Source organism: Callorhinus ursinus, unplaced genomic scaffold (assembly GCF_003265705.2).
Source record: "Callorhinus ursinus isolate GAN/ISIS: 27379988/994484 unplaced genomic scaffold, GSC_fseal_2.0 scaffold29, whole genome shotgun sequence".
Lineage (NCBI taxonomy): Eukaryota > Metazoa > Chordata > Mammalia > Carnivora > Otariidae > Callorhinus > Callorhinus ursinus.
In genome coordinates, this window is record NW_027397091.1 from 7348235 (window position 1) to 7374459 (window position 26225).

The 26225-nt window shown below is 38.9% G+C and overlaps 1 protein-coding gene and 1 long non-coding RNA gene across 6 annotated transcripts in view; one reads left to right on the forward strand and one right to left on the reverse strand.

The window, feature by feature from the left end:
* Window positions 1-4931: 4931 nt before the first annotated feature.
* Window positions 4932-26126, reverse strand: LOC141370231 (uncharacterized). Of its 2 annotated transcripts, none has more exons than XR_012374117.1 (2): window positions 25842-26126; window positions 4932-5173 (listed from the first exon to the last, which is right to left on the reverse strand). It is a non-coding gene; the product is annotated as an uncharacterized lncRNA (long non-coding RNA). The 2 variants fall into 2 exon arrangements; XR_012374118.1 differs by lacking the exon at window positions 25842-26126 and adding an exon at window positions 10310-10389.
* Window positions 25430-26225, forward strand: part of SNAP25 (synaptosome associated protein 25) — an 82414-nt gene continuing 81618 nt past the window's right edge. The window contains exon 1 of one of the 4 annotated variants that reach the window (XM_025876527.2): window positions 25430-25586. The gene's annotated coding sequence lies outside the window, so the exon portion shown is untranslated. Of the gene's footprint in view, window positions 25587-25744; window positions 25768-26225 lie in introns of those variants that run through there. The other 3 variants (XM_025876526.2, XM_073878390.1, XM_073878392.1) reach the window with 3 other exon arrangements.

Genomic DNA, 26225 nt, shown 5'->3' on the forward strand with positions numbered 1-26225 from the left:
CATTCTTTAGGGAGCAGTCACAAGCCAACCCAGATCCAAGGGAGGTAACATTGACCCCCAAGCTCTCAGTAAAAGGAATGTTAAAGAACTTGCGACCATTTTTTTTTAACGGCCACACTCAGTCTTACAGAAATTGGTACCCATTGTAAAGTACTTCCTTTGGCATTCCCACTGCTTCTGGTCACATTCCCTGCCCAATGTGGGAAAAACAAAAAAGTCCACACCAATTGCATCTTTCCACAAAGTCCATTTTTTGCATGGTTTACCTACAAGAACTCAGCAAGCCTGTCTGCTAATACTTTGAGGTGACTGACTGAGAGCAGCCCCTTACCTCTGTATTGTTAGCTCTTCAGTGAGCCTTTGGAAAATTCTTTAGTCTCTCTAGGGCTCAGTTTCCTGATGAATTGAGGGTCCTTATATCTCGTCACTCTAAGTGCCTTGCATTTCAGCCAACAATGTGAGAGTTCAGTACTGACCATGCTCACACACTATAGATATATAGCTAATAATAATCTTTTAGTTGCTTTAGTTATAAGAGATCTGCTTACATTTCCCCTTTTCATAGAACATGATGCAAGTCTTCTGAAGATTTGAGCTGTTTTGCCATCCCTCTTCCCCAGCATCCCTAAATCATTTGAACCAACTTTAGATGGTGTGATGATTTCTATAAGTAATTTTCTAAAAGCTACTTTCTCTTTTTTGGCCCAGCAAATTTATCCCCATTCCAGTTTTCCAAGCAAGCCCCTATCTGATTTGGCCTTTTTTTCCCCTGCAAGGTCTTCTTTTCTTTCTAACTATTCCAATTCTTTTCTTCAGTTGTCTTATCCAGAAGAGGCTTCTCATTAGAATAAATTTATAACAAAAAGCAATTTCCCCTCTGAATTTCTTTTGCTCTTGTGTTAAAAAAACAATGCATGTTGACTTAGAAAACTGAATTCCTTTTACATTTAGGGGTTCATTTAAGCTAGGGTAAAAGACAAAATATATATTTTTTCAAAACTATTTAGATAAAAGTTTTTTAAATCCATTCTGATTGAACTGCTTATAAGGAGAAAAAAGATTATTTTGTTTATCCTCAAGCCTCTTTTCCTAAATTTTGGTTCTGAGACATACATGAATATATCACATATATGTAAATAAATATAACAAAAGTAAATTCTTGTGAAAAGACATTTAGTATTTTTATACAAACTAAACAACTATTAATTATTAATAATCAAAAGGGTTGAGGTAGCTTTAAAAAAAAAAGCTTTTTAGGGCACCTGGGTGCCTCAGTTGGTTAAGTGTCTGCCTTTGGCTCAGGTCATGATCCCAGGGTCCTGGGATCCCTGTTTAGCGGGGAGTCTGCCTCTCTCTCTGCCCCTCTTTCGCTCATTCTCTCTCTCTCTCTCTCATGCTCTCTCTCTCAAATAAATAAAATCTTAAAAAAAACTTTTTATGGCAGTATAATATATGCATGGAAGATTACACAAATGGTAAGTATATGATTTGAGGAAATTTCACAAACTGAAAACATCCATGTAACCAGCCAAAGGATTGACTTTTATCTTGCTAATGGATTCGCAGTGATGGGCTCTTGAGAAACTCCTGTATAGTTGTCCTACGTTGTTATTAACATTATCTAAGCATGAGGCTATTTTCTCCAACTAAATTATACATTCAATATGGTTTCTACAGTAGGACTATAATTTATACCTCATTTTTTCTACCACAGAGCTAGCTAAATGCCCTAAACTGAGAACAGCTTCAACAAATGAATATGAACTATATTCAGACTCAGTTTATTATACATTAATACATGTCAATTTCTTCTTTATATGCTTCTATTTCTTACTTCACCTTCTACATCACTGACTTTCTAAGTCTTGTTGCTGGCCCCAACCTCACTGGCCAAATGGAATTTCTTAAGGCTCTTCTTCATTTACACTTTCACTCTAGCTGAGCTCAGTTGTTTCCATGTTTTTAACTAATATCTATGTGCTGAAGACTCTCAAATTATAACCTATAATTTTGTCAATTAATGGCATTGATGGCCCCAATTAATGGCCTCTTGGTAGCCATACCATTGCAATGTGACTTTACAACTGCTCCCATGATGAGGCAGAATCTATTTCTCCACCTACTGAACTTGGGCTGGCCTTATAACTTTCTTTGGTTAATACAATACTGGGGAAGTGATGGTGTACCAATTGTGAACTTAAGGCTCTGCTTACTCTTGGAACCCTCCCTCTATTATATGAGCAAGCCCAAGGAATCCCACTAAAGAGTGAAAAACCACAGAGATCATTACACCAACTGACAATCAACCAACCCCAGCAGCAAACCACCTAGCCAACTCAGAGCTGACTACCGATGCATTAGGGAACCATGGTGAGACCAAATAAGACTCCCCACTTAATCCAAGATAATTTGCCAACCTGAAGAAATATAACAGGACAAATAGTTATTGTTTAAGCTGCTGACTTTTGGAGTGGTTTGTTACACAGCAATAGTTAACTGATATACCAGTTTAGACTTATATATAGACATACATTCAACTACCAGTCTGACAGCTCCATATAAATGGTCCATAGCCATCTTAAAAACAAAACAAAACAAAACAAGTCTACACTAAACTGTTGATTTTTACCAAGTACAAAACCTCCCCTTTCTAATCTTTTCTTCTTGGAAAGTAGCTCCACCATACAACCAGATATTCAAACACAAAATCTGGAAGATATCTTTAATTCTTCCTTTCTCTTACCTCTCACACCCATTCCATCAGCAAATCCTGTTGACTCCATTTTCTAAATTTATCTTAAATCTACACTTCTTTCCAGCACCTCTAACATCATTCTCCCAGTCTAAGCCTCTGCCATTTCTTGCCTATAGCACCACAGTAACCTCCTATCTGATCTCCCCTCTCTACTGCTAAATCTTTCCAACCCCTTTTCACACAAAAGCTAGTTTTGACTTTAAATATAATATGTCACTACTTAAAATTCCTCAAAGACTTCCCATTGGGATTAGAATCAAATCCACATTTCTTATCATGGCCTATGAAATCCTACATGACTAAGTCCCTGCCATTCTCCTGCTGCTCTCTCTTTAACTCACCACATCCCAGCCACACTGGCCTTCTTGCTTCTCCCAGAACAACCAAACTCCTCCCATCTCAAGGCTTTCATTCTTGCTGTTCTGTCTGCTACAAATCTCTTTGCTTGCTCTTTGTTCTTTACCTCGTGGGCTCTATTACATCTTTCTCAGGTTAACTCTCATCACCTCTTGGAGGTCTTCTGTGCACTTGTTTTCTTCCATCAGCGCATCTGGTCCAGCTCATTGAAATTATTACAATTTCTTATTCTTGGTATGTTTTCTTCTTTCTTTCTTTCTCTTTCTTTCTTTCTTTCTTTCTTTCTTTCTTTCTTTTCTTTTCTTTTCTTTTCTTTTCTTTTCTTTTCTTTTCTTTCCTTCTTGCCTGCCTTCCTTCCTTCCTTTCCCTGTCTTTACTACCAGATCAGAAGTCCCATGAAGGCTGGAGATTATCTTTACTTTGTTCGTTTAATATCATCTGTGCTTACCACAGTTTCTGTCCCACAATAGGCACCCAGTAAATATTAGTTGAAGAAATGAATTTAATACCATCCTTTCAATAACAGTATCAGATGGGTTTTTATTACCCCAATTTTACAAATAAGAAACTTGAGGTCAAATATTATCTGTATAACCATTTTTCAGAGCAGATGTAACAGATGGAAACATGGTAGCTAGGCTAATTTATTAGAGAAAGAGTCGGGGACTAGAACCAAATTAACCTATTGGGAACCTATACAGTGCCTAATCCTTAGTCCCTCAATTCCAGTGACTTGAAAACCAAGCAAGTGTGCACTTGTCGGGAGGGAGTATTGTAAAGGGATATGGAAAAAAAAATGTCCCAACTCACAATTAGTTGTTTCCCACCCTTGGACTGTGGCTGCAATTCCTAGAGTCATGTCCTCATGAAAATAAATCCAGATGTAATAAGGAAGGGACAGACAATAATGGCATTTCCTCAGTACCTCCTTCTTAGCAGAGAGCAAAATATTTCCCCAAAGCCTCCAGCAGATTTTTAGTTATATTTCATTGGCCATAATTTGGTTCTACTTTCTAGACAAATCACTTGCTAAGGAGACCAAGACTGCCATGTCTGGTCTGCATCCATCAACATTCATCACCTGGGCTAGGCTTCTTGTCACACAAATGCATCAAGATTTGGTATCCCTGATAGAAGGGGAGAATGGAAATTGATCATGCAAGCAACAGCATTTGTCGAAGCAATTCAATTACCCTGTGTGGGTTTTTGTTGTTGTTGTTGTCCCACTTTATCCTAGAAAGTATAGGTGCCATAGATTTAGTCCATGGACTAGGAAACTCAGAGTTCAATCTCATGACATTGAAGGTCAGCAAGGTTACAGACTATTTTTCTCAGAAACTGATGAACCCATATGTTACAATCAAAGAATTTCAACCTCTCACCTCCTGGCAATGGATAAACTTAAATACCAGGCATAGTGAAACAAAACAAACAACATAATAAGGCACTGTTCTTATGATAAACCTAAAATTGTGCTGATAATAAATCCAACCATGTTTTAAATTCAGTACTTGAAAAACAATGTAAATATGCTAATATCAAAATAAATCACTTTTGGCTAAATTTCAATGTTCCTTTCCTCATACAGACAACTTTTATTTTCCATAAAATTCAACCTGTGTGTTTCTGTTTCACTGGTAGTCATACAAGAGTGCTGAAAAGTATGTATAGACTAATAGAGGCAACTTTGGCCTGATGGAACCAGCCTTTCCCTGAGAATTGGGAGAGTGGATTCTAGTCTTGTTATATCCTAAAGATGGCTGAATGCCAGTCACTTCATTTCTTCTTCTGTGAAATGAAGAGATTAAATAGACAGAGCTTTCTAAGTTCTAAAATTCTGTGATTATATTTGATATCCAAGTTGAAGCCAATTGGATAATTGATGTTATAACAAACAGTTCCCAAATTATAGTGGCTTAATACCATAAAAGCTTATTTCTCACATAATGGTCCAATTAGATTCATGAGGCTTTCCTGGTGTCTCCTCCAAGCAGTGTTTCAAAGCCCCAGCTCCATTCATTTCATGGTGCTACCATCCTCTGTATTTGGCTTCCATGATTTCTGTAAGAGAGAACATGAAGAATAAAACATGAGTTTTTATAGGAGACACGTCAATTTGGGCAGATGCATTGGCCAGAGTCTTGTCACATGACCTTAGACTAAATAAAAGTGAGGCTGGGTAATGTAATCTAGCCTGTGAGACCAGAAAGAAGCAACAGAATTGGAGAGTATTGAGTCAGTTTCTGCCATAAACATTTTTGGAAATATTTCTTTCTCTGAATTGTAAGTAATTAAGGGAAATATTAATCTCACTTTGAATATTCCCATGGGTCACTGCTTATCCTGTGTTCCCAAGTACCTCATACTACTACTGTATTTTATCATGAATTCACTCTCTGTATGTCTATGTCTCACTAGTTGCTGGGACTTCCTGAAAGAGGGTCCTTGTGTACTTCCTTTCTATACCCTCAGGGCTCAGCACAGTGGATGGCACTTATTAAAGATTGGAGATCCTGGGCAAATCAGAAAAAAGAAGATACCCCCAACTGCTTTGTCCTGATGATGGTGGTCGGTGCTCACTCCCAAATATCTATATTGAGTAGGGGTGATTTATAAGGTTTGATTTTTGTGTCTCTATGGGGGGGCATTAAATTACGTTTGTTTAATACTTCAGAAAAGTATTTCCTCTTTGAGGAAAGAGCAATTGTCATTTCACAGGATGATGGGGAAGGTTTACTAAAATGAGGGTGGAAGAAGTAAAGCTATCAAATTTGAACCCCATCAGTGTTGAGGAAAGATAATAGTGGGAGTAAATAATGAGATGATTGTGTATTTGTGAGGTTCAGATCTTTTTCACCACAAGCTGACAAGGCCTCCTCCCTGAACCCATGGCTTTACCAAGAGAAGGTATCAGGGCCACCGCAATGACTGACATAATAATTCTGCTCTAGGACAATCACTGACTTTCCCTCCACCTGTCCTATGGTCTAACACTGTCACCCAGCAGGGCCTAACCCAGAGTCCACTCCCAAAGAAGTGATTCTGCAGGTTGCTAGAATCCAAGATGCCCATACTCCAGAACTAGAAAACATTCCTGTGGCAGTCTCAGGTTTTCAGCATACAGACCAGGGATACACACATGAGCTTCTTTTATTTCAAGTTAAGAATGCATTTTAGTGGGTTTTTTTTTACTTGAACAGTAATAAACATTTATTGAAAGCCCAACTTCTAGAAATACACTATAAAATACAGTAGTCACTGGCCACATGTGGCTATTAAGATTTAAATTTAAATTACTTAAAATTAAACAAAATTTAAGATGCAGTTTGTCAGTCACACTGACCACATGTCAAGTGCTAAAGAGCCCATTGGACAATGTAGCTATAGAATATTTTCTGGCATCACAGGAAGTTCTACTGGACAGAAATGTTCTAGAAACTGCTTCCATATAGTGTGTCCAGCTTTCTAGATCAAGTTATCTCAACCCTATTTGGTAGAAAATATGATAAGCTCTTTTTAGGATACCAAAAGAGGACCTGCATTTTGCTAAAATTTAGACATATACATGCAGTTTCTTAAAATAAATTTTACATATTTGAAGAGTCAGTCCACCTTGGAAAGTTAAATTTTGCATCTTTAATATGAATGAGGTTTTAACTGCCTGGAGCTCAGCCATCATTATAGATTAAAGGTTAAATAAAACCACAAATCTAATATCTCCTGACATCTTCCAGAGAGAGAGGGAGAACAAGCAATGTGAGACCCTTTTCAGATAACAATAGAAGTAAGAATGAACTGAAAAAGAACTTTGCCTATTTTTAACGGTGTGATCTCCAGGTACATATCATTTTAAAAATAAAATTCTATATTACAATATTCAAAGCACTGAAATATTTATACTCCTTGTACATGTTAACCTATAAACTATATAATTAGATATGGCATGATTTTTTTTCCCAAGAGAAGTTAATCTACCCAAGAGAAAAGTGAATTAACAAGGAACCTATTCTATTATTGGTTCAGGAGAGGCAAGAATCCTACCTGGCCATCAGAGAGGCCAGCTGGACAAGTTATTAGGGTTGTTCATAAAAATTCCTGCTCTACTTCTCTGGGAATATGGGAGACTACACTTCACCACCCCCTTAAAGTAAGAGAGACCAGACGACTTGGTTTGCATGGTTAAATATGAGCAGGAGTGATGTATGTCTTTTCCAGTGTTAGCATTTAAGTTCCTCTGCTTGACTGATTCCTCCTTTCTCCCCATGTTTATTTACAATCATGGAAGCCCACGTTGGAGTTTCCATCAGTGGAAATCCATTAGTGATTATGATGAAGAAAGGCCCTGCTAATTTGTATTAGACAAATAGCGAGTAAAAGAATAAACGTTTATTATGTTAAGCCATTATGAACTGCAGTATAGTCTAGCCTGTTGTGACCAATACATCACCTAAATCCAGGTCATATGGCTCAAAATGGAAACGATGAGTTCTGAGCCTTTTGTTTCTGTGAATAAAAATAGAAAAGCTATATGTGTGCAGATCAAGAGTTAGAGGCAAGGGATCAAATTTGACAAAGTCAATCCTAGCCCTGATTTCTTATAGGCATTAAACATAGGAAGAAAAAATAACTTGTTTGTGTGAGTGTAAATGGTATATAGACGTTTATTTAAGCTCTGCTGTGAGGTGGGGCCTCTTGTCCGATCTGGCTGAAGAAAAAAATGCTATATAGGCTGTGTATTTCTAAAATGCTTTTCCTGCAAAAGCCTTAAAATTTTCATTCCCCTCTTTCTAGATATGCTGTTAAGATCATTTTTTTCCCTTTAAGAAAAAATAAACCATTGAGATTAACATCCAGCTTGCTGAGTCACTTGTCTTCCACTTGAATTTTAACTATAGAGATCTGAAAGCAGCAAGGAGAAAGAGAGAGAGAGAGGGACAGAAGACAGAGACAGAGACAGACAGAGATGAAGACACAGAGACAAAGAGATTTAGGGAGAGAAGAAGAAAGACTGATTCTAGAAAGAAAGAAGAAAAATCTATTAAGTCAAATGGGAAAAGCAAAAATGAAATTTGAAAGATTTAGCTATGACATCAGATTTCTTACTCTGTAGTAGGAGCCCTTTATACAATATTTTAATAAAAACTGTAATGTGATTAAGGTTTGAGTCAGGTTTTCACAATGGAAACAGCAAGGTCATTAGAATGGGAAAGACTTAAGGGTTTTAAGCCCAGCACCTCCACTACTAGCTGTCTGACTGACAAAATTCAGCTCACTTTTCTGAGTCATGATTTCCTCCTCTATAAGAAGGGAATAATAAAACTTAGTACATAAGTTGATAGGAAAGATAGAATGCTATAAAATAAAATAAAGGACTTTGGAAAGTGCCTGATGCCAAGCGGAAATCACTGTTCCTTTCTCTCTTCTGTCTCTCACATTATCTCTTCTTTATTCTACAAGGATTTTTCTTTCTCCATAAGGCTTTCTGAAGACCAGCTTTAGAAAGGCAAACTGTAGTTTTAATTCTGCCACTTACTGGAGTACTGTGTTAAGGTTTTCACATTCCTTATTTAATATTCACATAATTCTACGTAAGTTTATTCCCATTTTACAAAGGAAGAGAGTTAGAGTTAAAAATTTGCCCAAGTTCACATAGATAGCTTTTTAGTAATCTAATGCCACAGTAATAAAGTCTTGCAAACCTCAGTGGCCCATAAACAGCCATTTGGTATGGCTTGTCAACCTGTGGGTCAACTGGGCAGTTCTGCTCATTTGCATTGGCCTCAGCAGGGCCCACTCATGCAATTGCTGTCATCTGGGGTTTGGCAAATCTCTCTAGTCTAGGGCCAAAGAATCATAAGTGAGCAACAGGAAGTGGAGTAATCTCTGGCTTCTTTATTGAATGGAATGCTGACCATAAGCCAGCAAACTAACTTTCCCTGAGCCCTAAGCCGGGGACCTTCTTTTGGTTCAATGCCTTAAATCTGTATAGGCCTGCAGTTGGGAAATGAGAAAGCCCATGATTCTGACAGAAAGGCTGCCTCCCTCCCCATGTTATCCTTGAGAGAGATGACTGACAGCAGGACAGAGCCTACTAAGAAGTTTTTGAGTCCCTACCATTTCAAGGGAAGGGCAATCAAGCTAGAAAAGCTAGAAAAGATTGAAGTTGATACCTCAACACAGTGCCACACTAAAATGTAGTCCACGAACCGGCAGCATCAATATCATTTGGGAGTTTGTTAGAAATGTGGATTCTTGGACTCCACCCTGGATCTCCTGAATCAAAATCTAAGAAGCACTTCTTTTTTAAAAAATATATTATTTATTTAGTTACTTTATTTTAGAGAGAGAGAGAGAGAGTGCATGTGAGTGGGGAGAGGGGCAGAGAGGCAGAGGGAGATAGAATCTCAAGCAAACTCTGCACTGAACATGGAGCCTGACTCGGGGCTCAATCCCACAACCCTGAGATCATCACCTGAGCCAAAACCAAGAGTCCCACGCTTAACCAAGTAAGCCACCCAGGTGCCCCTGTAAAGCACTTCTTTAGCAAGAATAAAAATAGAGTCATACCACTGGAATAACATCATAGACAGATTTGAGCTAGTAGGTGAGTTAACCCTTCAAATCCCAGCACCTTGCTGAGCCTCTGACCTCCTAGTCAAGCTCTTAACACCTTCAGTTGCTCAACTGGCCCTACTCTCTAGAATGAATGTCTATTATTTGTGCTTACTCCACCTTCCTACTGACCTCATTCTGAGACAACTCTCTTCCCCAACTCCCAGTCCATGTATTTTGGATGGGATTTATCATCGTTCTGGGAATGGACATTTGACCCAGGCAACCTGATTAGAGCACAATCCTCTTCCAGCCACAGTGACTGGTTCTGGAAGAAGCACATAACCTGGGACTGGCCAATGAAAATAATAGTTAGGGATATTTGTTGGAACTATTGGAAAAGTGGCATGCTCTTTTCTGCTGTTCACCACAGCAGGTGAAGTCTATCTGAGAATGAAGTCAACACATAGATGATAGGAGATAAATTTGATGACATAATTTGAGCACCTGAATCCAGCTTTGCTTAAAGCCAGACCTGACCCCAGACTTCTTAATTGTGTGTCAATATGTTCCCTTTTCGTCTAAGTTATTGTAATTTGGATTTCTATAACTTGCAAGCAACATAATCCTCATATACAAAGCTACCCTATGTTCCAAGCTTGTTGACCCCAAACAAGTCCTCAGCTCTCAGCTTCCACCTTCTCTTCTGTTCCTCTTCAGCTGTGACATGGTCATTTTCCAACTTCCAAATTCTAAAATGTTTGTAATTGTACTTGTTGCCATGGTCACAAGCCTAATGGAGTTTCCTGAGATAATACTGGTCATGTCCCTAGAGATTTGGGCAGACATAATTTTTTTCCAAGTGTAACATAGACCTGAAGTGCTGGGTTCTATCTAGAACTTCACTATTCAAAGTATGGATCAGCAGCATCAGTATCATTTAGGAGATGGTTAGAAATGCAGGATTTCAGGCACCACCATAGACCTACCAAATATAATTTGTATCTTAACAAATCCCTAGGGTGCCTGGGTGGCTCAGTAGGTTAAGCATCTGCCTTAGGCTAAGGTCATGATCAGAGGGTCCTGGGATCGAGTCCCGCATCAGGCTCCCTGCTCAGTGGGGAGTCTGCTTCTCCCTCTGCCCCTACCACCCCACTTGTATGCTCTCTCTCTTTTTGTCTCAAAATAAATAAATAAAATCTTAAAAAAAAGCCCTAGTAATTCATGTACATAAATGGTAAAAGTTGCTGCCTGGAAGTTAGAAGACTGGTCCTATAGTTCTTCCTCTGTCTCAGTTTTTTCACCTGTGAAATGAACAGACCAGATTATTTCAGAGATTTACTGTAGCCTGGACTTTCTAAGATACTCATGTTTTACAGTCCTTGGCTCAAATAAACTGTGGCAGCCTAGCATACAGATTAATAGAAAAGGCAGGGGGCAGAAAAATAAAAGAAAGCCTCTATCAGTCAGAAAGCAGTTGGTTGGACTTTGTGTGTAGAATGATATCCACCTCCAACTGGAAACAATTTTTATTTTAAAAATGAGAAAACAAGCCCAGAGAGGTTAATAGATTTTTAAAAAACCACACAGTGCAGGTATAGCAAAGCAGACATGAGAAGATACAGTAGAGATGAGAAGGTACAAAAGAACAGTGGGTAGTGTTTGGACACTGTTGCTCTGGAGCTGGGCTGCCCAGGCATTTATTACTGGGTGTCATTTGGAAGATCCTTAACTGTTCTGTGTCTCAGTTTGCTCATTTGTTCAATGGGCATTATAATAGTACAAACTTCATGATGCTGTAGGGAATTAAATTTGTAAAGTGTTTAAATTATGCCAGCAACATGTAACATTTTATATATGTCTGTTAAATAAATAAAAGTAAATCCTGATCCCTGTCTGGAGTGATTTCCATGGTACACTGAAACTCTCCTATACCAGAAATGTCCCCTCTTTCCCCACAAGATTTCTTTAACCCCCAGGCAATGTGTCTGAAATCCCACCTTAGTTCTTTTTTAAATTACTTGGATTTTTTTAGCATGGTGAACATGAATTAACTTAATGTGAATTTAATATTAATTAGTTACCTGACAATCCATTCTTAGTAGAAGCTACCAAGGCAGCAGTAGAAGCTACCAACTGCCATGTTGAAAGGAGAAGGAGATTTTATTAAAGGATTGAGTGGATAGAATGAAACAAAAAGAAATAAACAAGGTAACTCCTATTCATTAGTTTATCTATGACTTACCCACAGCAATAGTTTGAAATGCTGGATACATTTGGAAAGCTTTAAAAACATTAAGAATGAGGAAGGCTCACTTCAACCCAGTGATATCAGAATTTCTAGGAATGGTACCCAAGCATGTGTTTTTTAAAAGCTTCCTCTAGTGGGCTGAATGATGTCTTCCAGTGATATCAGGTTTTAATTTCTGGAACCTGTAAATATGATTTCATTTAGAAAAAGGGTCTTGCAGATGTGATTAAGTTAAAGGCCTTGAGATGATATTATCCTAGATTATCTGGGGTGAGGCTTAAATGAAATTAGGGTTCATCTATCCTTATAAAAGGGAGGCAGAGAAAGATTTGGACATATGTGCACAGAAGAGAGGTGATGTGTACTTCAGAAGGATGTGTATTCTGCTGCTGTTGGGTTGAATTACAAGTGGGATAGAAATCTGCCAGGGTCTAGTTTGTTTTAGTGTTGTTCAAGTCTTTGAACCTTATTGATCTTCTATTAAGGTCTCCCTTCTATATTAAAAGTGGGGTGTTGAAGTTTCCAACTATTGTTGTTGAATTATCTATTTCTCCCTTCAATCTATTTGTGGTTCTGCTGTGATGTATATATTATTACATCTTCTTGACCAATTGACACTTTTATTATTATAAAATGTCCTCCTTTGTCTCTAGTAACAACTTTTGTCTGAAAATCTATTTTTTCTGTTATTAGTATGGTCTAGTTCTCTTATATTTGTTTGCATTGTTTATCTTTTTCTGTCTTTTTTATTTTCAACCTATTTATATCTTTGACTATAAACTGGGTCTCTTGTAGGCAGCATATAGGTGGATATTTGACCAATTTGACCAATCCCTGCTTTCTGATTGAAGGGTTTTATCCATTTACATTTAATACAACTGATAAGGTAGGATTTATGTCTGCCCTTTTGTTATTTGTTTTCTACATGTTTTATGTCTTTTTCCTCTACTCCTCCAACTGCCTTCTTTTGTGTTAGATATTTTCTAGTGTACCATTTTAATTTCATTGTCATTTCTTTACTTATACTATATTTTTCTAGTTATTTTCTTAGTGGTTGCCCTGTGGTTAAGTACTTCGTGTAAGGCAGTTATGCTAGCAACAAATTTTCTCAGTTATTGTTGTTGTTATTGTTGTTCTTATCCAGGAATGTCTTAATTTCTTTTTGAGAGATAGTTTTGCTAATATCGAATTCTTGGTTGAAAGTCTTTTTCTTTCAACACTTTGAATATATCATATCATTGCTTCTATGGTTTGTGATGAAAAATCAGCTGTTAATCTTATTCAGGATCCCTTGTATGTGATAAAGCACTTTTGTCTTACTGTTTTCAAGATTTTTTTCTTTGTGCCTTTTGATAGTTTGGTCATGCTGTATGAAGGTGGGGATATCCTTGAGTTTTCCTACTTGGAGTTCATTAAGTTGCTTAAATATTTGATTAATGTATCCAAAATTTGGGAAGCTTTGACCATTATTCCTTCAAATAGTCTTTCTATCCCTTTCTCTCCTCACTTTCTTGTACTCCCTTTATGAATATTTGGTATGCTTGATGGTGTCCCACTTGTCTCTGAGGTTCTGTTAATTCTTTTTAAGATTTTTTTTGTTTATCCATTTGAAAGAGAGAGAGAGACCACAAGTGGGGCAGGGATAAGCAGACTCCCCACTGAGCAGGGAGCCTGATGTGGGGCTCCATCCCAGGACCCTGGGATGATGACCTGAGCCAAAGGCAGACGCTTAACTAACTGAGCCACCTAGGCACCCCTCTGTTAATTTTCTAAAGTCTTTTTTCTTTTGGTTTCTCAGACTGAATAATTTTAATTGATCTACCTTTAAATTTGCTAGTCTTTCTTTAGCCAGCTCAAATCTACTCTTGTTCTTTTCTCATGAATTTTTGGTTCTTTTTAAAAATAATGTCTATGGGCGCCTGGGTGGCTCAGTTGGTTAAGCGACTGCCTTTGGTTCAGGTCATGATCCTGGAGTCCCGGGATCGAGTCCCACATCGGGCTCCCTGCTCAGCAGGGAGTCTGCTTCTCCCTCTGACCCTCTTCCCTCTCACGCTCTCTATCTCTCATTCTCTCTCTCTCAAATAAATAAATAAAAAAAACTTTAAAAAAATAAAAATAATGTCTATCTCTTTCTTGATATTCTATATTTGATTGAGTCATTTTTCTAATACTTTCCTTTAGTTCTTTAGATATAAGTTCTTTTAGTTCTTGACATATTGATAATCACTAATTTAAATTTTTTGTCCAGTTAGTCCAATTTCTAGGTGTCCACATGGGAAGTTTCTATTGATAGTTTTTCTTCTGCTTATGGGCCATATTTCTTTGCATGTTTCAATATTTTTTTCAAATACTTTTAAAATACATTTAAAATAGTATAATGTGGAAACTCTGGAAATCAGATTCTGCCACCACCACTACCCCCAGCATTTATTACAGCCACTGTTTGTTTGTTAGTTTGGTGCTTTTCCTAAACTACTTGTGTAAAGTGTGTATTCTTTGTTGTGTGTGGTCTGAAGTCTTTGCTCAGCTAACTTAGTGATCAGATAATGAATGGACAGATTTCCTTAAATGCCTGGAACCAACACTTCTCACAATCTTTGCAGAGAAGCTTTGTCTCTGTGCTAGGGTAGTGTTTCAACACTCCAGCAGGCAGTTTGCAATACTGCCTTAGTTTTTACTTCCTACTTTTACAGAATCTCAAAGTCATTTAGAGAATAGGGCCTTCTCAGATCTTTCCTGGGCATGTGCACAGCCCTATTCATCTGTATGAATTTCTAGATTCCCAGGAATATATTGAAGTTTTTCAAAGCCCCTATGTACATCTCATTTCTCAGGATTTCCTTTTAAGTTTTTTTGTCAGCACCTTGTTTGCCCCAACTATCATCACTGCCTCAGGCAGCTGCTGTGTTAAACATTTGCTGCTGATTGTTTTTGACAAGTGCCATGGGGAAAACACTGTTCACACTGAGTTCTGAGTCATATCAAAGACAAGCACTGAGAGTGGTAAATTCCAGGGAACTTTCACACAGGTAAAATAGTGACAATTCTCTTTGGATGGGGCTTCTGGGAAGCTCCAAACCAATTATACCCCTCTCCATTGTCTTCTAGGCTTCTAGGTTTTCAAGATTACCACAGAACTGAGGAGAGGGAAGTGGGAATAGAGAAAGTTAAATGGTACAAAATTTGCTGTTCTTACCTAGATCTAGCCATTTTTCTCAAATAAATGTTTTCAAGTTGTTGCAAACCTTTAAAACTAGAGTTCTAAAAAAAATTTCATTTTGACAATTTTTGCCAGTGAGTTCATTGCCTTAATGGAGAAACAGATTTCAGAGGTCCTTACTCCACCATCACAAAAGTGGCTCTCCCATAAACACAATTATATTATTGAGATGTTGACTCCAGCAGGTCTCTTGCCCAGATGTTAGCTCTCACATCTCACTTTTCAATTTTAATCCAGACTCTCTCTCTAGCATAACCCAGAAAAGCAAAAAGGGTTAAAAATATATTTCAGTATTCTTTTTTGTTCTTCACTACAAAAGTGGATACCATTGAAACAGACTGAGCAAACAAGTTTTTTAGAATTGCCAAGGTGTTATAAGATAGTCACTGTAGGTAGAACATTGCAGCTCACCCAAACCAAGTGCCTCTTTAAAAGCATTGTGAAAGGGGTACCTGGGTGGCTCAGTTGGTTAAGCATCTTCCTTCAGCTCAGGTAATGGTCCAGTTATCAGGCCCCACATCTGTCTGGTTTCCTGTTCAGTAGGGAACCTGCTTCTCCCTCTCCTGCTGCCCGTCCTCCCACTCGTGCTCTCTCTCTCTCATTCAAATAAAGAAAATCTTTAAAAAAAGCATCTTGAAATAATTTTATAATTTTGCTATCTATTCTTTTTAAGAAGAGTGATATAGTCACATTTAAAAAATGAAAAATTAAAAAATAAATAAAAATCATACATCTTAGTTTTTATTCTTCCCTAAAGTAACCGTCTTTAAATATTTCAGTTTTAAGTTCTTCTTGGTGTTTATAACTTTAATTTTAAATTATATACTTCTATTTCTTGATTTATGAACTTTGAATAATATATATTAACTCTTTTATTAAAGACTAGATTTAAAAATTAGATCTAATTGGCTTTCTCTCTTATTCAAATACCCAAACCTTATTTCTTTTATTAAATTTTGGTTTTGTCGATTAATTTTATAATTTTATACATAACTTTATATATAATCATGTAATATGATTAAAGTTTATTTCTTCTATCAACTTTATACTACTTCTTTTAACCCTTTACCACAGTAAATTGGGGCTTATATATTAAATGACACCTCTTTACCTTGTCCCCTCCTCAGCTCCCTCCTTTAACTACCATATTCTGACAGTTCTACCACCACTTTTATAAGTTAGGGCTCATAACATTTATATTCTGTTAGGAAAACGTAATGAAGTCTTTTGTGCTTGATTTACAGCTTGATTATAAACTTTAAAAATCAATAAATAGCATTTATAGCATCATAATTATATGAATACTATTCACTGCAGAACCAAGTAGTGAGTCTTTAAATATTCCTTTGACACCAAATCTTCATACAAAGAAAATAGTCAAAAAAAAAGAGATAGATGGAAGCTCCTTCCTTAAGCTCCATCAAAAATTGCTCAAAATTATATCATATTTGGACCAAAAATGTATGGGATAGCTCGTTTTTCCCGGCATTTATAAGGCACTTTCATTTTTATTGCTGTTCAAAGAGATCGATGTCAGACTAATACACCCTTTAAATTACACTATTTGTTAAATGATCTAATTTTTACTGATTTATTTCTATACTTGCTTCCTAGCTTTGATTCTAGGAAACAAATCCTACATTAATTCTAACATTTACTAAATCCCTAGGCTTCCTGCGTTTTGTGGATTTTTTTTGTGGATTGTTGTTTTCTGGGGTACAATCCTCAGAAAATGTTTTTATTTATAGACAGAGTGCATAGGAAATAAACTTTCTGAATCTGTGTATGTCTGGAAATGTCTTTATTTTGACCTTAATTCTTTATCAACATTTTGGCTTAATACAGATTTATAGATTGCAACTTATTTTTTTTCTAACACTTCAAGATTTATTCCATTGACCCCCTACCGTCTACATTTGCTGATGAGAAGTTGGATGTTGATGTGATTCATGTTTCTTTGTAAGCAACCATCTTTTTCTCCTCTATAGAAGTCCTTAAAATCTTCTCCAAGTAAAGTGGGAAATTATGCAAAAGAAGAAGCATACTCATTGTGTGGGATTAATTTATAACAATGCTAACCTATTCATATTAATAACTGAGTGATTAATAAAAAGTCATGGTATTGAGAGGATGGGGAGAAGGAAAAGGGGCAATGTAAGAGAGCTTGATTATCATTGGTCATAACAATAAGTCAAATGATAGTTTATTTTATGAATCAAGAATTAGCAATGTCTGCATACTATTTAGAAACAAAAAATACTTTACCCAAAGGAAAAGCTAATGTCATTGAAAATTGTTACATATATATATACATTATAATATATACATATATAATACATATATATAATATATACATATATATGACATATATAATGTCAAGGAGAGAAAAGCGCTATGAAGAAAAATAATTCAAGGTAAGAGAAATAATGATAGTGAATTGGAAGTTAACAAGGTTAGCTAGTTTGGATTGTCAGAGAAGATTCCTTTGAAAAAGCAGCATTTGAGGAAGTTAGATATGAGAAAATCTAGGGAAGAGTGTTTCAGGTAAAAGTAATAGTAAATACAAAGGTCCTGAGGTCGAAGTGTGTTTGATTGTACAATGAACAAGGTTAGTGTGATTATAATAGAGTAAGTAGAGAGAGAGTGTTGGGAAATGAATTTGGAGAGGTGGCCAGGAGCCTGATCTTGTAGGGTAGGAGGACTCCTAAATGTGATAGGAGCCATTAAACAATTTTTAGAAAGATTTATTTTTTTAAAAACCCATTGTGGTAGCTATGTGAAGAAATCAAGACTAGAGAGCAAATCAGGAGGCTACTGTAATAGCCCAAGTGAAAGATGATGGTGCCTTCAACTGTGGAAGTTGAGAAGTGGTTGGATTTAGAAAATGTATTGAAAATAGAGCAACATTTGCTCATAAGTGAGATGTGCATGAGAAACAGATCAGTGAAATAAGACAAGAGGAAGTAGGTGAATGTAGCTGCCATTTACAAATATAGGAAAACAATAGGGGGAGGGACCCATTTTGGAGTTAAAAACCACAAATTCCACTTGGTACCTGCTAGGTTTATATCCATATTAGTTTTATATTTAAGTGCAGGTATTGAGTAGTAAGTTGGATAGACAAACTGGAGTTTAAGAGATAAATCAGGGCTGAATATGTAAATATGAGAGCATTAACACATAGATGCTATTTGAGGTTCTAGAACTGGGTAAAATCACCAAGAAATGACTGCATAGAGAGGCGAGAAGGTGCATGACTGAGCCCAGAGTTGGGGAGATGAAGAAAAGCCAGAAAAGGAGAATGAAAGGAAGATGCTTCCTGAGTGCTAATTTAGCAAACAGGACACCTGCTGAGATTGTTGATTAAGAAGGTAAGAGATGAAGGAACACCTGGGTGGCTCAGTCCTTAAGCGTCTGCCTTTGGCTCAGGTCCTGATCCCAGGGTCCTGGGATGGAGCCCTGCATCAGGCTCCCTGCTCAGCAGGAAGCCTGCTTCTCTCTCTCCACCCCCCACCCCCCGCTTGTGTTCCCTCTCTCGCTGTGTCTCTCTCTGTCAAATAAATAAATAAAATCTTTAAAAAAAAGAATGTAAGAGATGAAGAAGAGTAGAGGAAATCAACCAATGCATATACACATTCAGTTTGAGGATGCCTTGATTCTGCAGATGAGAGTATTCAGTAAGAAGCTGGGAATATGACTCTGAAGCTCATGAGAGAAGTTCAGATTGATAAAATAAAATTAACAGTTATACATATATAAACAATGGTTAAAATCAGGGGTATGAATCACATTCTTTTTTTTAAATTTTATTTATTTATTTGAGAGAGAGAATGAGAGACAGAGAGCATGAGAGGGAAGAGGGTCAGAGGGAGAAGCAGACCCCCCGCTGAGCGGGGAGCCTGATGCGGGACTCGATCCCACGACTCCAGGATCATGACCTGAGTGGAAGGCAGTCGCTTAACCAACTGAGCCACCCAAGCGCCCCTGAATCACATTCTTTTAAGACAAGATGTCAAGGAAGGAATAGGACATTGGGTTCTCCTGATGTACCAAGGAAAGTACAGGAGTTCTGGAAAAAAATCAATCAGAATTCTCACATATTAATTTAGAAATAAAATAATAATTGCTTTTATACATATCTCAGAGAATTGTGAGAATAAAATGAGATCATGTGTGATAGTGCTTTATAATTTGTATGCAGCTATACAAATGTGAGCTGCTAAATTTTCTACTCTTTGGTTTAGAGTACAGAAGTTTTCATGGTGGGGAGTCAGGACACAGTCCATGACAAATGGAGCTCCCAGAGGGCTTGTGTGGAGCTCAGGGAAATGTACAGCTTAACCCACTGGGCATCACAATTTTGGTGCTTCAACTCATCTGCTATGGAAAATAAGGACAAGGGAGAGAACCAGAGGTGAAGCCACTTCATAAACAATTTCAGAAATGGAATGAATGGTAAAGACTGTCAGGTGAAGCCAGAGGTTAAGAAACATGAGAAGTCCATTGGATATGACCAGGAGATCATTGATGCTACCTGCTGAGATATTAGAATGAAGAAAATGCTCTGGTGCCTGTTAACTGCTAGAATTTCACTGCCTTTCATGCCAAGACTGACAGAATAGTTCCAGATATCCTTTGTCAATTCCCAGACATATCCTGAAGCATTCACCTCAACCCATCTCAACCTGATTTTCACTGCGAGAGTTCCTGGCTCCCGGAATAAGTTCCTATTTAAGATCTCTTATCATTCCCTCAAAACCAGTGATCAAACTTGCTGTTCTGTTCTGACCTCCTTGGCTGACTCTTTCAAGTATATTTTGAGTACATCGTCCTGACCCAATTCTTATTTATGCTCCTTATTTGGTATTGATCTCTGAATTTCTTCCTTGATTGTACTTGGCACTCTTTTCCTTTGACTATGTTGTTTCTGTTTACTCCATGTAATCATCTTGCCAGCCTAGATCCCTTTCTTGGAATTCACCCCAACCAAGCCTTGTGGTCAGTGATCCATAGACTCATCCCATCAGCAAATGGAACCCTGAGGCTGTTAATGAAAAATGTCATATACAAGCCACAATATGTTGAGGCAGAGAGGTTAGCTGGAAAGGGAGCATGTGATAGTTAATTTTATGGGTCAGTATGACTGGGTCACAGGGTGTCCAGATATTTGGTCAAACATTATTCTGGATGTTTCTGTGAGAGTATCTTTGGATGAGATTAACATTTAAATCAGTAGACTGACTAAAGCAGATTACCCTCCCTAATGTGGTGGGCCTCATCCATTCAGCTAAAGGCCTAAATTAAATAAAAAGTCTGAATCTCCCCTGAGTAACAGAGTTCCTTCTGCCTGAATGCCTTTAAACTGGGACACGGGCTTTTTCTTGCCTTCAGATTCAAACTGAAACAACAGCTCTTTCTGGGTTTCAAGCTTGCTGGCCTTTGGACTGGTACTACACCATTGGCTCTGTAGGATCTCCAGCCTGTGACTCATCCTGCAAATCTTGAGGCTTATCAGCCTCCATAATCATATAAGCTTATAATAAGTCTTTTTGCACATATATACAGAGAGGAGCAGGGGAGAGAGAATATGTGTGTGTGTATGCATGTGTGTATACATTCTATTGGTTCTGTTTCTCTTTCTCCGGAAAACTCTGACTAATACAGAGGGGATGGATCTGATGGGGCTGCAAGAGTTGGCACTAAAGCATGATGATTATGAACTTGGGCCACGAGGTTCAAATTCCAGTACCATTCATTAACCGTGCCCTTAGTCAGGTTATTCAACCTCTCTAATCCTCGATTCTTTCCTCTGTTATACCTAAACCCGAGTATGTTCCAGTGCCAAGCATGTGGAAGGTTTTAGATGTTGAGTAAATGAATGAATGAATACAGATGAAGAAACCAAGGCCCAGAGGACTTAAATTATACATATCTAGTTAGTAGCTAATGAAAAAAAAACCTTCCACATTAAAGCCACAGAGGTATGTGTCATTACGTAGAGAAAGTTAAAAAGTCTCATCAAATTGATCAATTTATTTTATTTAACCAATGCTTCATGGTGTCAGACATGATGATTCTAAGTGCTTCACGATTTCCTTGTGAGTTGGTGATAATTATTGTCCCCATTTTACCTATGAGATAACTGAGGTACATAGAGCTGATGGAACAAGAAGATTCTTAAAAGATTCACTGAAGGAATATTGTGATACCTTCAAATAGCCTTTTTAATATTTCATTATTTTGACTACTATGTTCTCCTTCCTTCTGTCCGTAACTGACACAAGGTTCTTCCTTCCTACTTGACCACAGGCATGTGTTGGCATTGGAGAAGGTTCTAGGATGCATTCATGTACAAAAGAGAGCCTATAATTTTGATGCATTAAGGAACAGGAGTGTGGAAGCACCTAGCCTCTGGCTAATGAGCACTCTCCTCCTTTCATACAATGCTGTTCTTAGTAAAAACCAAAATGTGATTTAAAACTCTGGATGTACAGTCTTATTTCTTCTCTACATGGCAAGCCAGAAACAGAAACCAATATTCCTGGTTCTTTTTGTACCACTCAAAAGATCTGTCCCTACCTAAGTGGCTTCAAGGAACAAGGAAAATCTGGGGAGTTTAGATTGGGAGCATTTAAGATTTTACTAGGTACTATTCATTCACTATGTGTAAATGGGGTGGGGGTTGGGGTAAGGGCGGGAAGAACATATAAAGAAAAAGCGGTAAACAAGCCATGTGGAAGGCAAACCAAGGAATCAAAACAGTGGATCTGTCAAATTGTATATTCCTGTGCCCAAGCCTTGTGCCCTTTTGGTGTTTTGAAATATTGTCAGAGGGTGCCAGGCATGTCCCAAAGGTGGACCTTGGAGAGGGGGTTTCTGAGCTGAGCAAGTAGCTAACCTACTTGCAAATTGACTTTGGAAAGATCCGATGATAGGAAGTTTTATAAAAACTTTTGTTATTGGGACACCTGGGTGGCATAGTTGGTTAAGCACCTGACTCTTGATTTCAGCTCAGGTCATGATCTCAGGGTCGTGAGATGGAGCTCCCGTGTGGGGCTTCTCATGTTGCTCAGAGTCTGCTTGGGTTTCTCTCTCCCTCTCCCTCTGCCCCTCCCTACCTCAAGTAAATAAAAATAAATCTTTAAAAAGCAACTTTTATTATTATACTTTTTGAAGTTGTCATTTTTTAGTCAATCATGCATCTTGCACCTTACCTGGCAAATATAAGCTAACTACCTGGATCTGGAGCTATTACAAGCTAGAAAACTTTGGGGCATGGTGTACCAGAAAAAGCTTTCAGAGACTGAATTAGCACAGTATAAATATCCATCCAGCAGAGCAGGTAATTTTCTCATTACTCATCAAATGAGTTCCTAAGCATTAGTTACTCTACATGTTGGTTCTTTGTGGAAAAAACTCACAGGCAGCTGAATCATTTCAAAGCAAATTTTCCATCACCTTCCTTCTCTGTGTGGTTTAGGCCTTTATAGACCCTAAATAACTTGAATCTGCTGGTTCCCTACTGACAAAGATGACTATGGATATATTTTATTTTAATCAAGCAATGAGTAAATCCTAGGGGAAAAATCTCATTATCATATTAAAAATAAATTTAGGGCTATCTGGTCATCCTTAATAGACTTAATATTTATCCAGTGTTTATGCTTCTCAAATTAGACTTTGTTACCTTTCCCAGAGCAAGATGAAGAAACTCCTAAACAGTATCATTTTCAGCATAAGCACAGGAGAGTGGAACATGCTACCACCATCACTAGATAATCCTGTGGGCCTGTGGTATTTTTCTGTGAAGCTTTGAATCAGTCTGACTCTCTCCTCATATGTGTAATATTTAAAGATGTCAATGTGGGGCATCAGCAGTTGAAAATTCAGAATACCAAGCCAGTCCTCCCCTGTGACTCTCACATAACATGTGCCTGGAGGATGAGCCTACATCGATGCCTAACTTCCTCTATTTATTTATTAATCTGGAAAATCCCCCACTTCCTCCATTCTTTCACAAAACTTTCTGCATGAATGACTTTCAGTCTGAGGGCCATACATATATTTTGTTTTTCTCCACTTCAGGCTTTTCTCCAAGAAACTTCCACATGCTAAATAAGTGTCACATTTGGGGGGGAAAAATCCCGACTGTAAAGGATTTTGCAGTGACTCTGCATTTGTCACTACTTCTCCCAGCCCATTCCAGCTTGCTTTATAATGAAAGTGAGAACCATAACTAGGAGTTTTATTGGCAATTAAGGATCTGAGGACCATGCAGATCTTCTTTATTGTATAAGAATCTTAAATGTTTTATGAATATTTAAGTAAACAAATTTCAGCAACATGATTGTTTTAGGAATCCTGCTTTAATAAAAATCCAAACACTGTTAATTATTATTAAAAACATTAACATTTCAAAATACCCTTTGGGTCAGGGAATCTTTAAGAAACAATGACTTCCGGGATGCCTGGGTGGCTCAGTCAGTTAAGTGTCTGCCTTCGGTTCAGGTCATGATCCTAGGGTCCTGGAATCGAGTCCCGCATGGGGCTACTTGCTCAGTGGGGAGCCTGCTTCTCCCTCTGCCTGCAGCTCTCCCTGCTTGTGCTCTCTCTCTGACAAATAAATAAAATTAAAAAAACAAACAATGACTTCTACTTATTTCAGTTAAAAGCATCCTTTATTAAATTCTTACAGCTCTGCTAGCTCCAAACGCCCCCTTTACAACTCTGCTTTCCTCCTTTCCTTTCCTGGGATTCTCTTTCCAATAGCTTGCAGTTAAAAACGAGCTTGGCTCTCAGGCCAGAGCGCGGGGTGGGTGTGTGGGTGTGTGGATGTGGTGGCAGGGTTGGGGATTGTGCATTGTTTTTCCGGATCCGAGACAAGGATTTTCCATCGCCTGAAAGAGGCCATCAAGTTTTAACATTGCAAGGCACGACTTCTAATCGCATCCTTCCCGGAAAAGTACAAACAGTTCCTCAGCAGAGGTCCCCCACCTCCCACGCGCTCTCCAGCTCGCCCTCCCCGCGGAGAGCCCCGCGAGAGCCTCCCCAACACCTGTGAATCATCTGAGAGGCTGCCACTGCGGAACCATTTGCATACCCCACCACCCGCCCTCCCTCAGTGCCTAATGCACAACAAAGGAGGACAATTAGGATTGTTTCTTTATGATTATTATTTTTAATCTCTCATATGACCAGCACAAGTAGCCAGCCTTTCTCGACCACGCTGTTTTGAGCATCACCCCCAGCCCCCGCCCCCGGCCCAAAGCTAGCCTCGACTGGTACCTAGGTTTGCGTACTGAATGAACCACCAGAATTTTGCAGCGTCCCAGAGATCCTTAACTCCTCAGCCCTCCACACTCCCCTTGGAAGTCTGGACGGTTCTATAAGGTGTGTACGCGCTTCCGTGAACTATTCTTAAGAAACCCAACATAAAACCCCAGGCTCCGGTTGCATATTCAACCGAAAACAGCGTCATCTATTTTGCCCTCAGCAAACAACTCTCAACTCCAAGCCTTGAACTCCAGGAAACCCACGCTGGTCGGGGTAATTACCCTTCCCTCCCCCTTCGCCCAATTCATTTTATATCTCTCAGAGATAATTGCTCTGACGTACTTTAAAATAACGTGTATGAGTCTGTCTCTCCAACTGACCACATTAATGCAAACTCCAAGCGCTCGATGCTGCTTTGATAAAATGAAGAAATCACTCATAAAAATAGCAGCCCACGTAGCCTGGCCATATATGGAGCTGGTGAGGGTTGACAGGGATGCCCCTTCAGAGCCGCTTCTTCAGAAAAAACAAATTGCAGCTGAAATCTCCTCGACTCCCTCCCCCACTTCTACTCCTCTGCCTTCTCCTCCCCTTCTATGACTCAACCAAAGACAACTCAGCGGGGGGGGGGATTATATATAATCGCATATATGTCGCATATATAACACAATATATACACGCAGAGATACATATACACACACATATATATATATATATATATATATATATATATATACACATACACACACAAAGAATATCAGAAAACCAATCGCGAGATAAATGTATTTGCCTGACACCGGGTGTTAAAATGGAGTCATAAGAATCGTCCCGTTCAGGTGTTTATAAAAGACTGAAATACAAAGGTTTGCAGTAAAGCGCACAGGGAGCTGAGTCAAGCGCTCCGCACAACTCGGCTCCTCCCCTCCCACCGCCAGCCTCCATCCTCCCTCCGCCCTCCTCTCAACACACTTCCTCCCCGCCCCTCCTAGAGAGGGCTATTAAAAGCTGCTGACGTCAAAAGGGACGGCCATCTTTGATGAGGGCAGAGCTCACGTTGCATTGAAGACGAAACCTCGGGGAGGTCAGGCGCTGTCTCTCCTTCCCTCCCTGCTTGGCGGCTCCTCCACACTTGCAACCTGCAAGGGGCCGGGCGAACACCACCCTCTGAAGAAACCAAGGTAAGGAACCTCCACCTCGGGTCGTGGTTCTGGTTTTGGATGGCTGCATACCCAGAGGGGACCACAGCCAGGGAGACCAAGTGAGGTTGGGCACATACAAGTATTTGTGCACCTAGGGTGCGGTATTCCGTGTGTGCGCCTTGGGATAGCTCCGGTCTGGAGCTTATAAAGTATTTTCGAGGTAAGCTGCTTGGGGAAGGGAGGAATGGGGACACTGCAGATGGAGCGATGGGGAGGAAGCGCAAGGATACGTACCGAATAATAACTTACTCTTTCGAAACAGTAGTGGGACTCTCTCTCTCTTCCATTTTGCGATGCAGTTTTCAGAGATGTTTAGGCTGCTGGTTTTTTTTTTTTCCTGTAGACCAAAACAAACAAACCCTGTCGTTCTGACCCTGTTATTTTGACTATTGTCTTTAAGGCACTATTATCCAGGGAAGAATTAGGGAGAAGGCAGGTTGTGGGCGCTGGGGAGGCGAAAGCAGAAGGGGGAGTTCCCGCCCCGGGCAAGCCGAGCTGCAGCAGCGACAGCAGCCTCCATGCCCCGCGGACTTGATTTATGCCGCCTGCTCCACGTCAACTGCAGGCTGGCGGGAGGCGGGCGGGTCGTGCTGTGTGGGAGGGCTCTGCGTAGGGCTG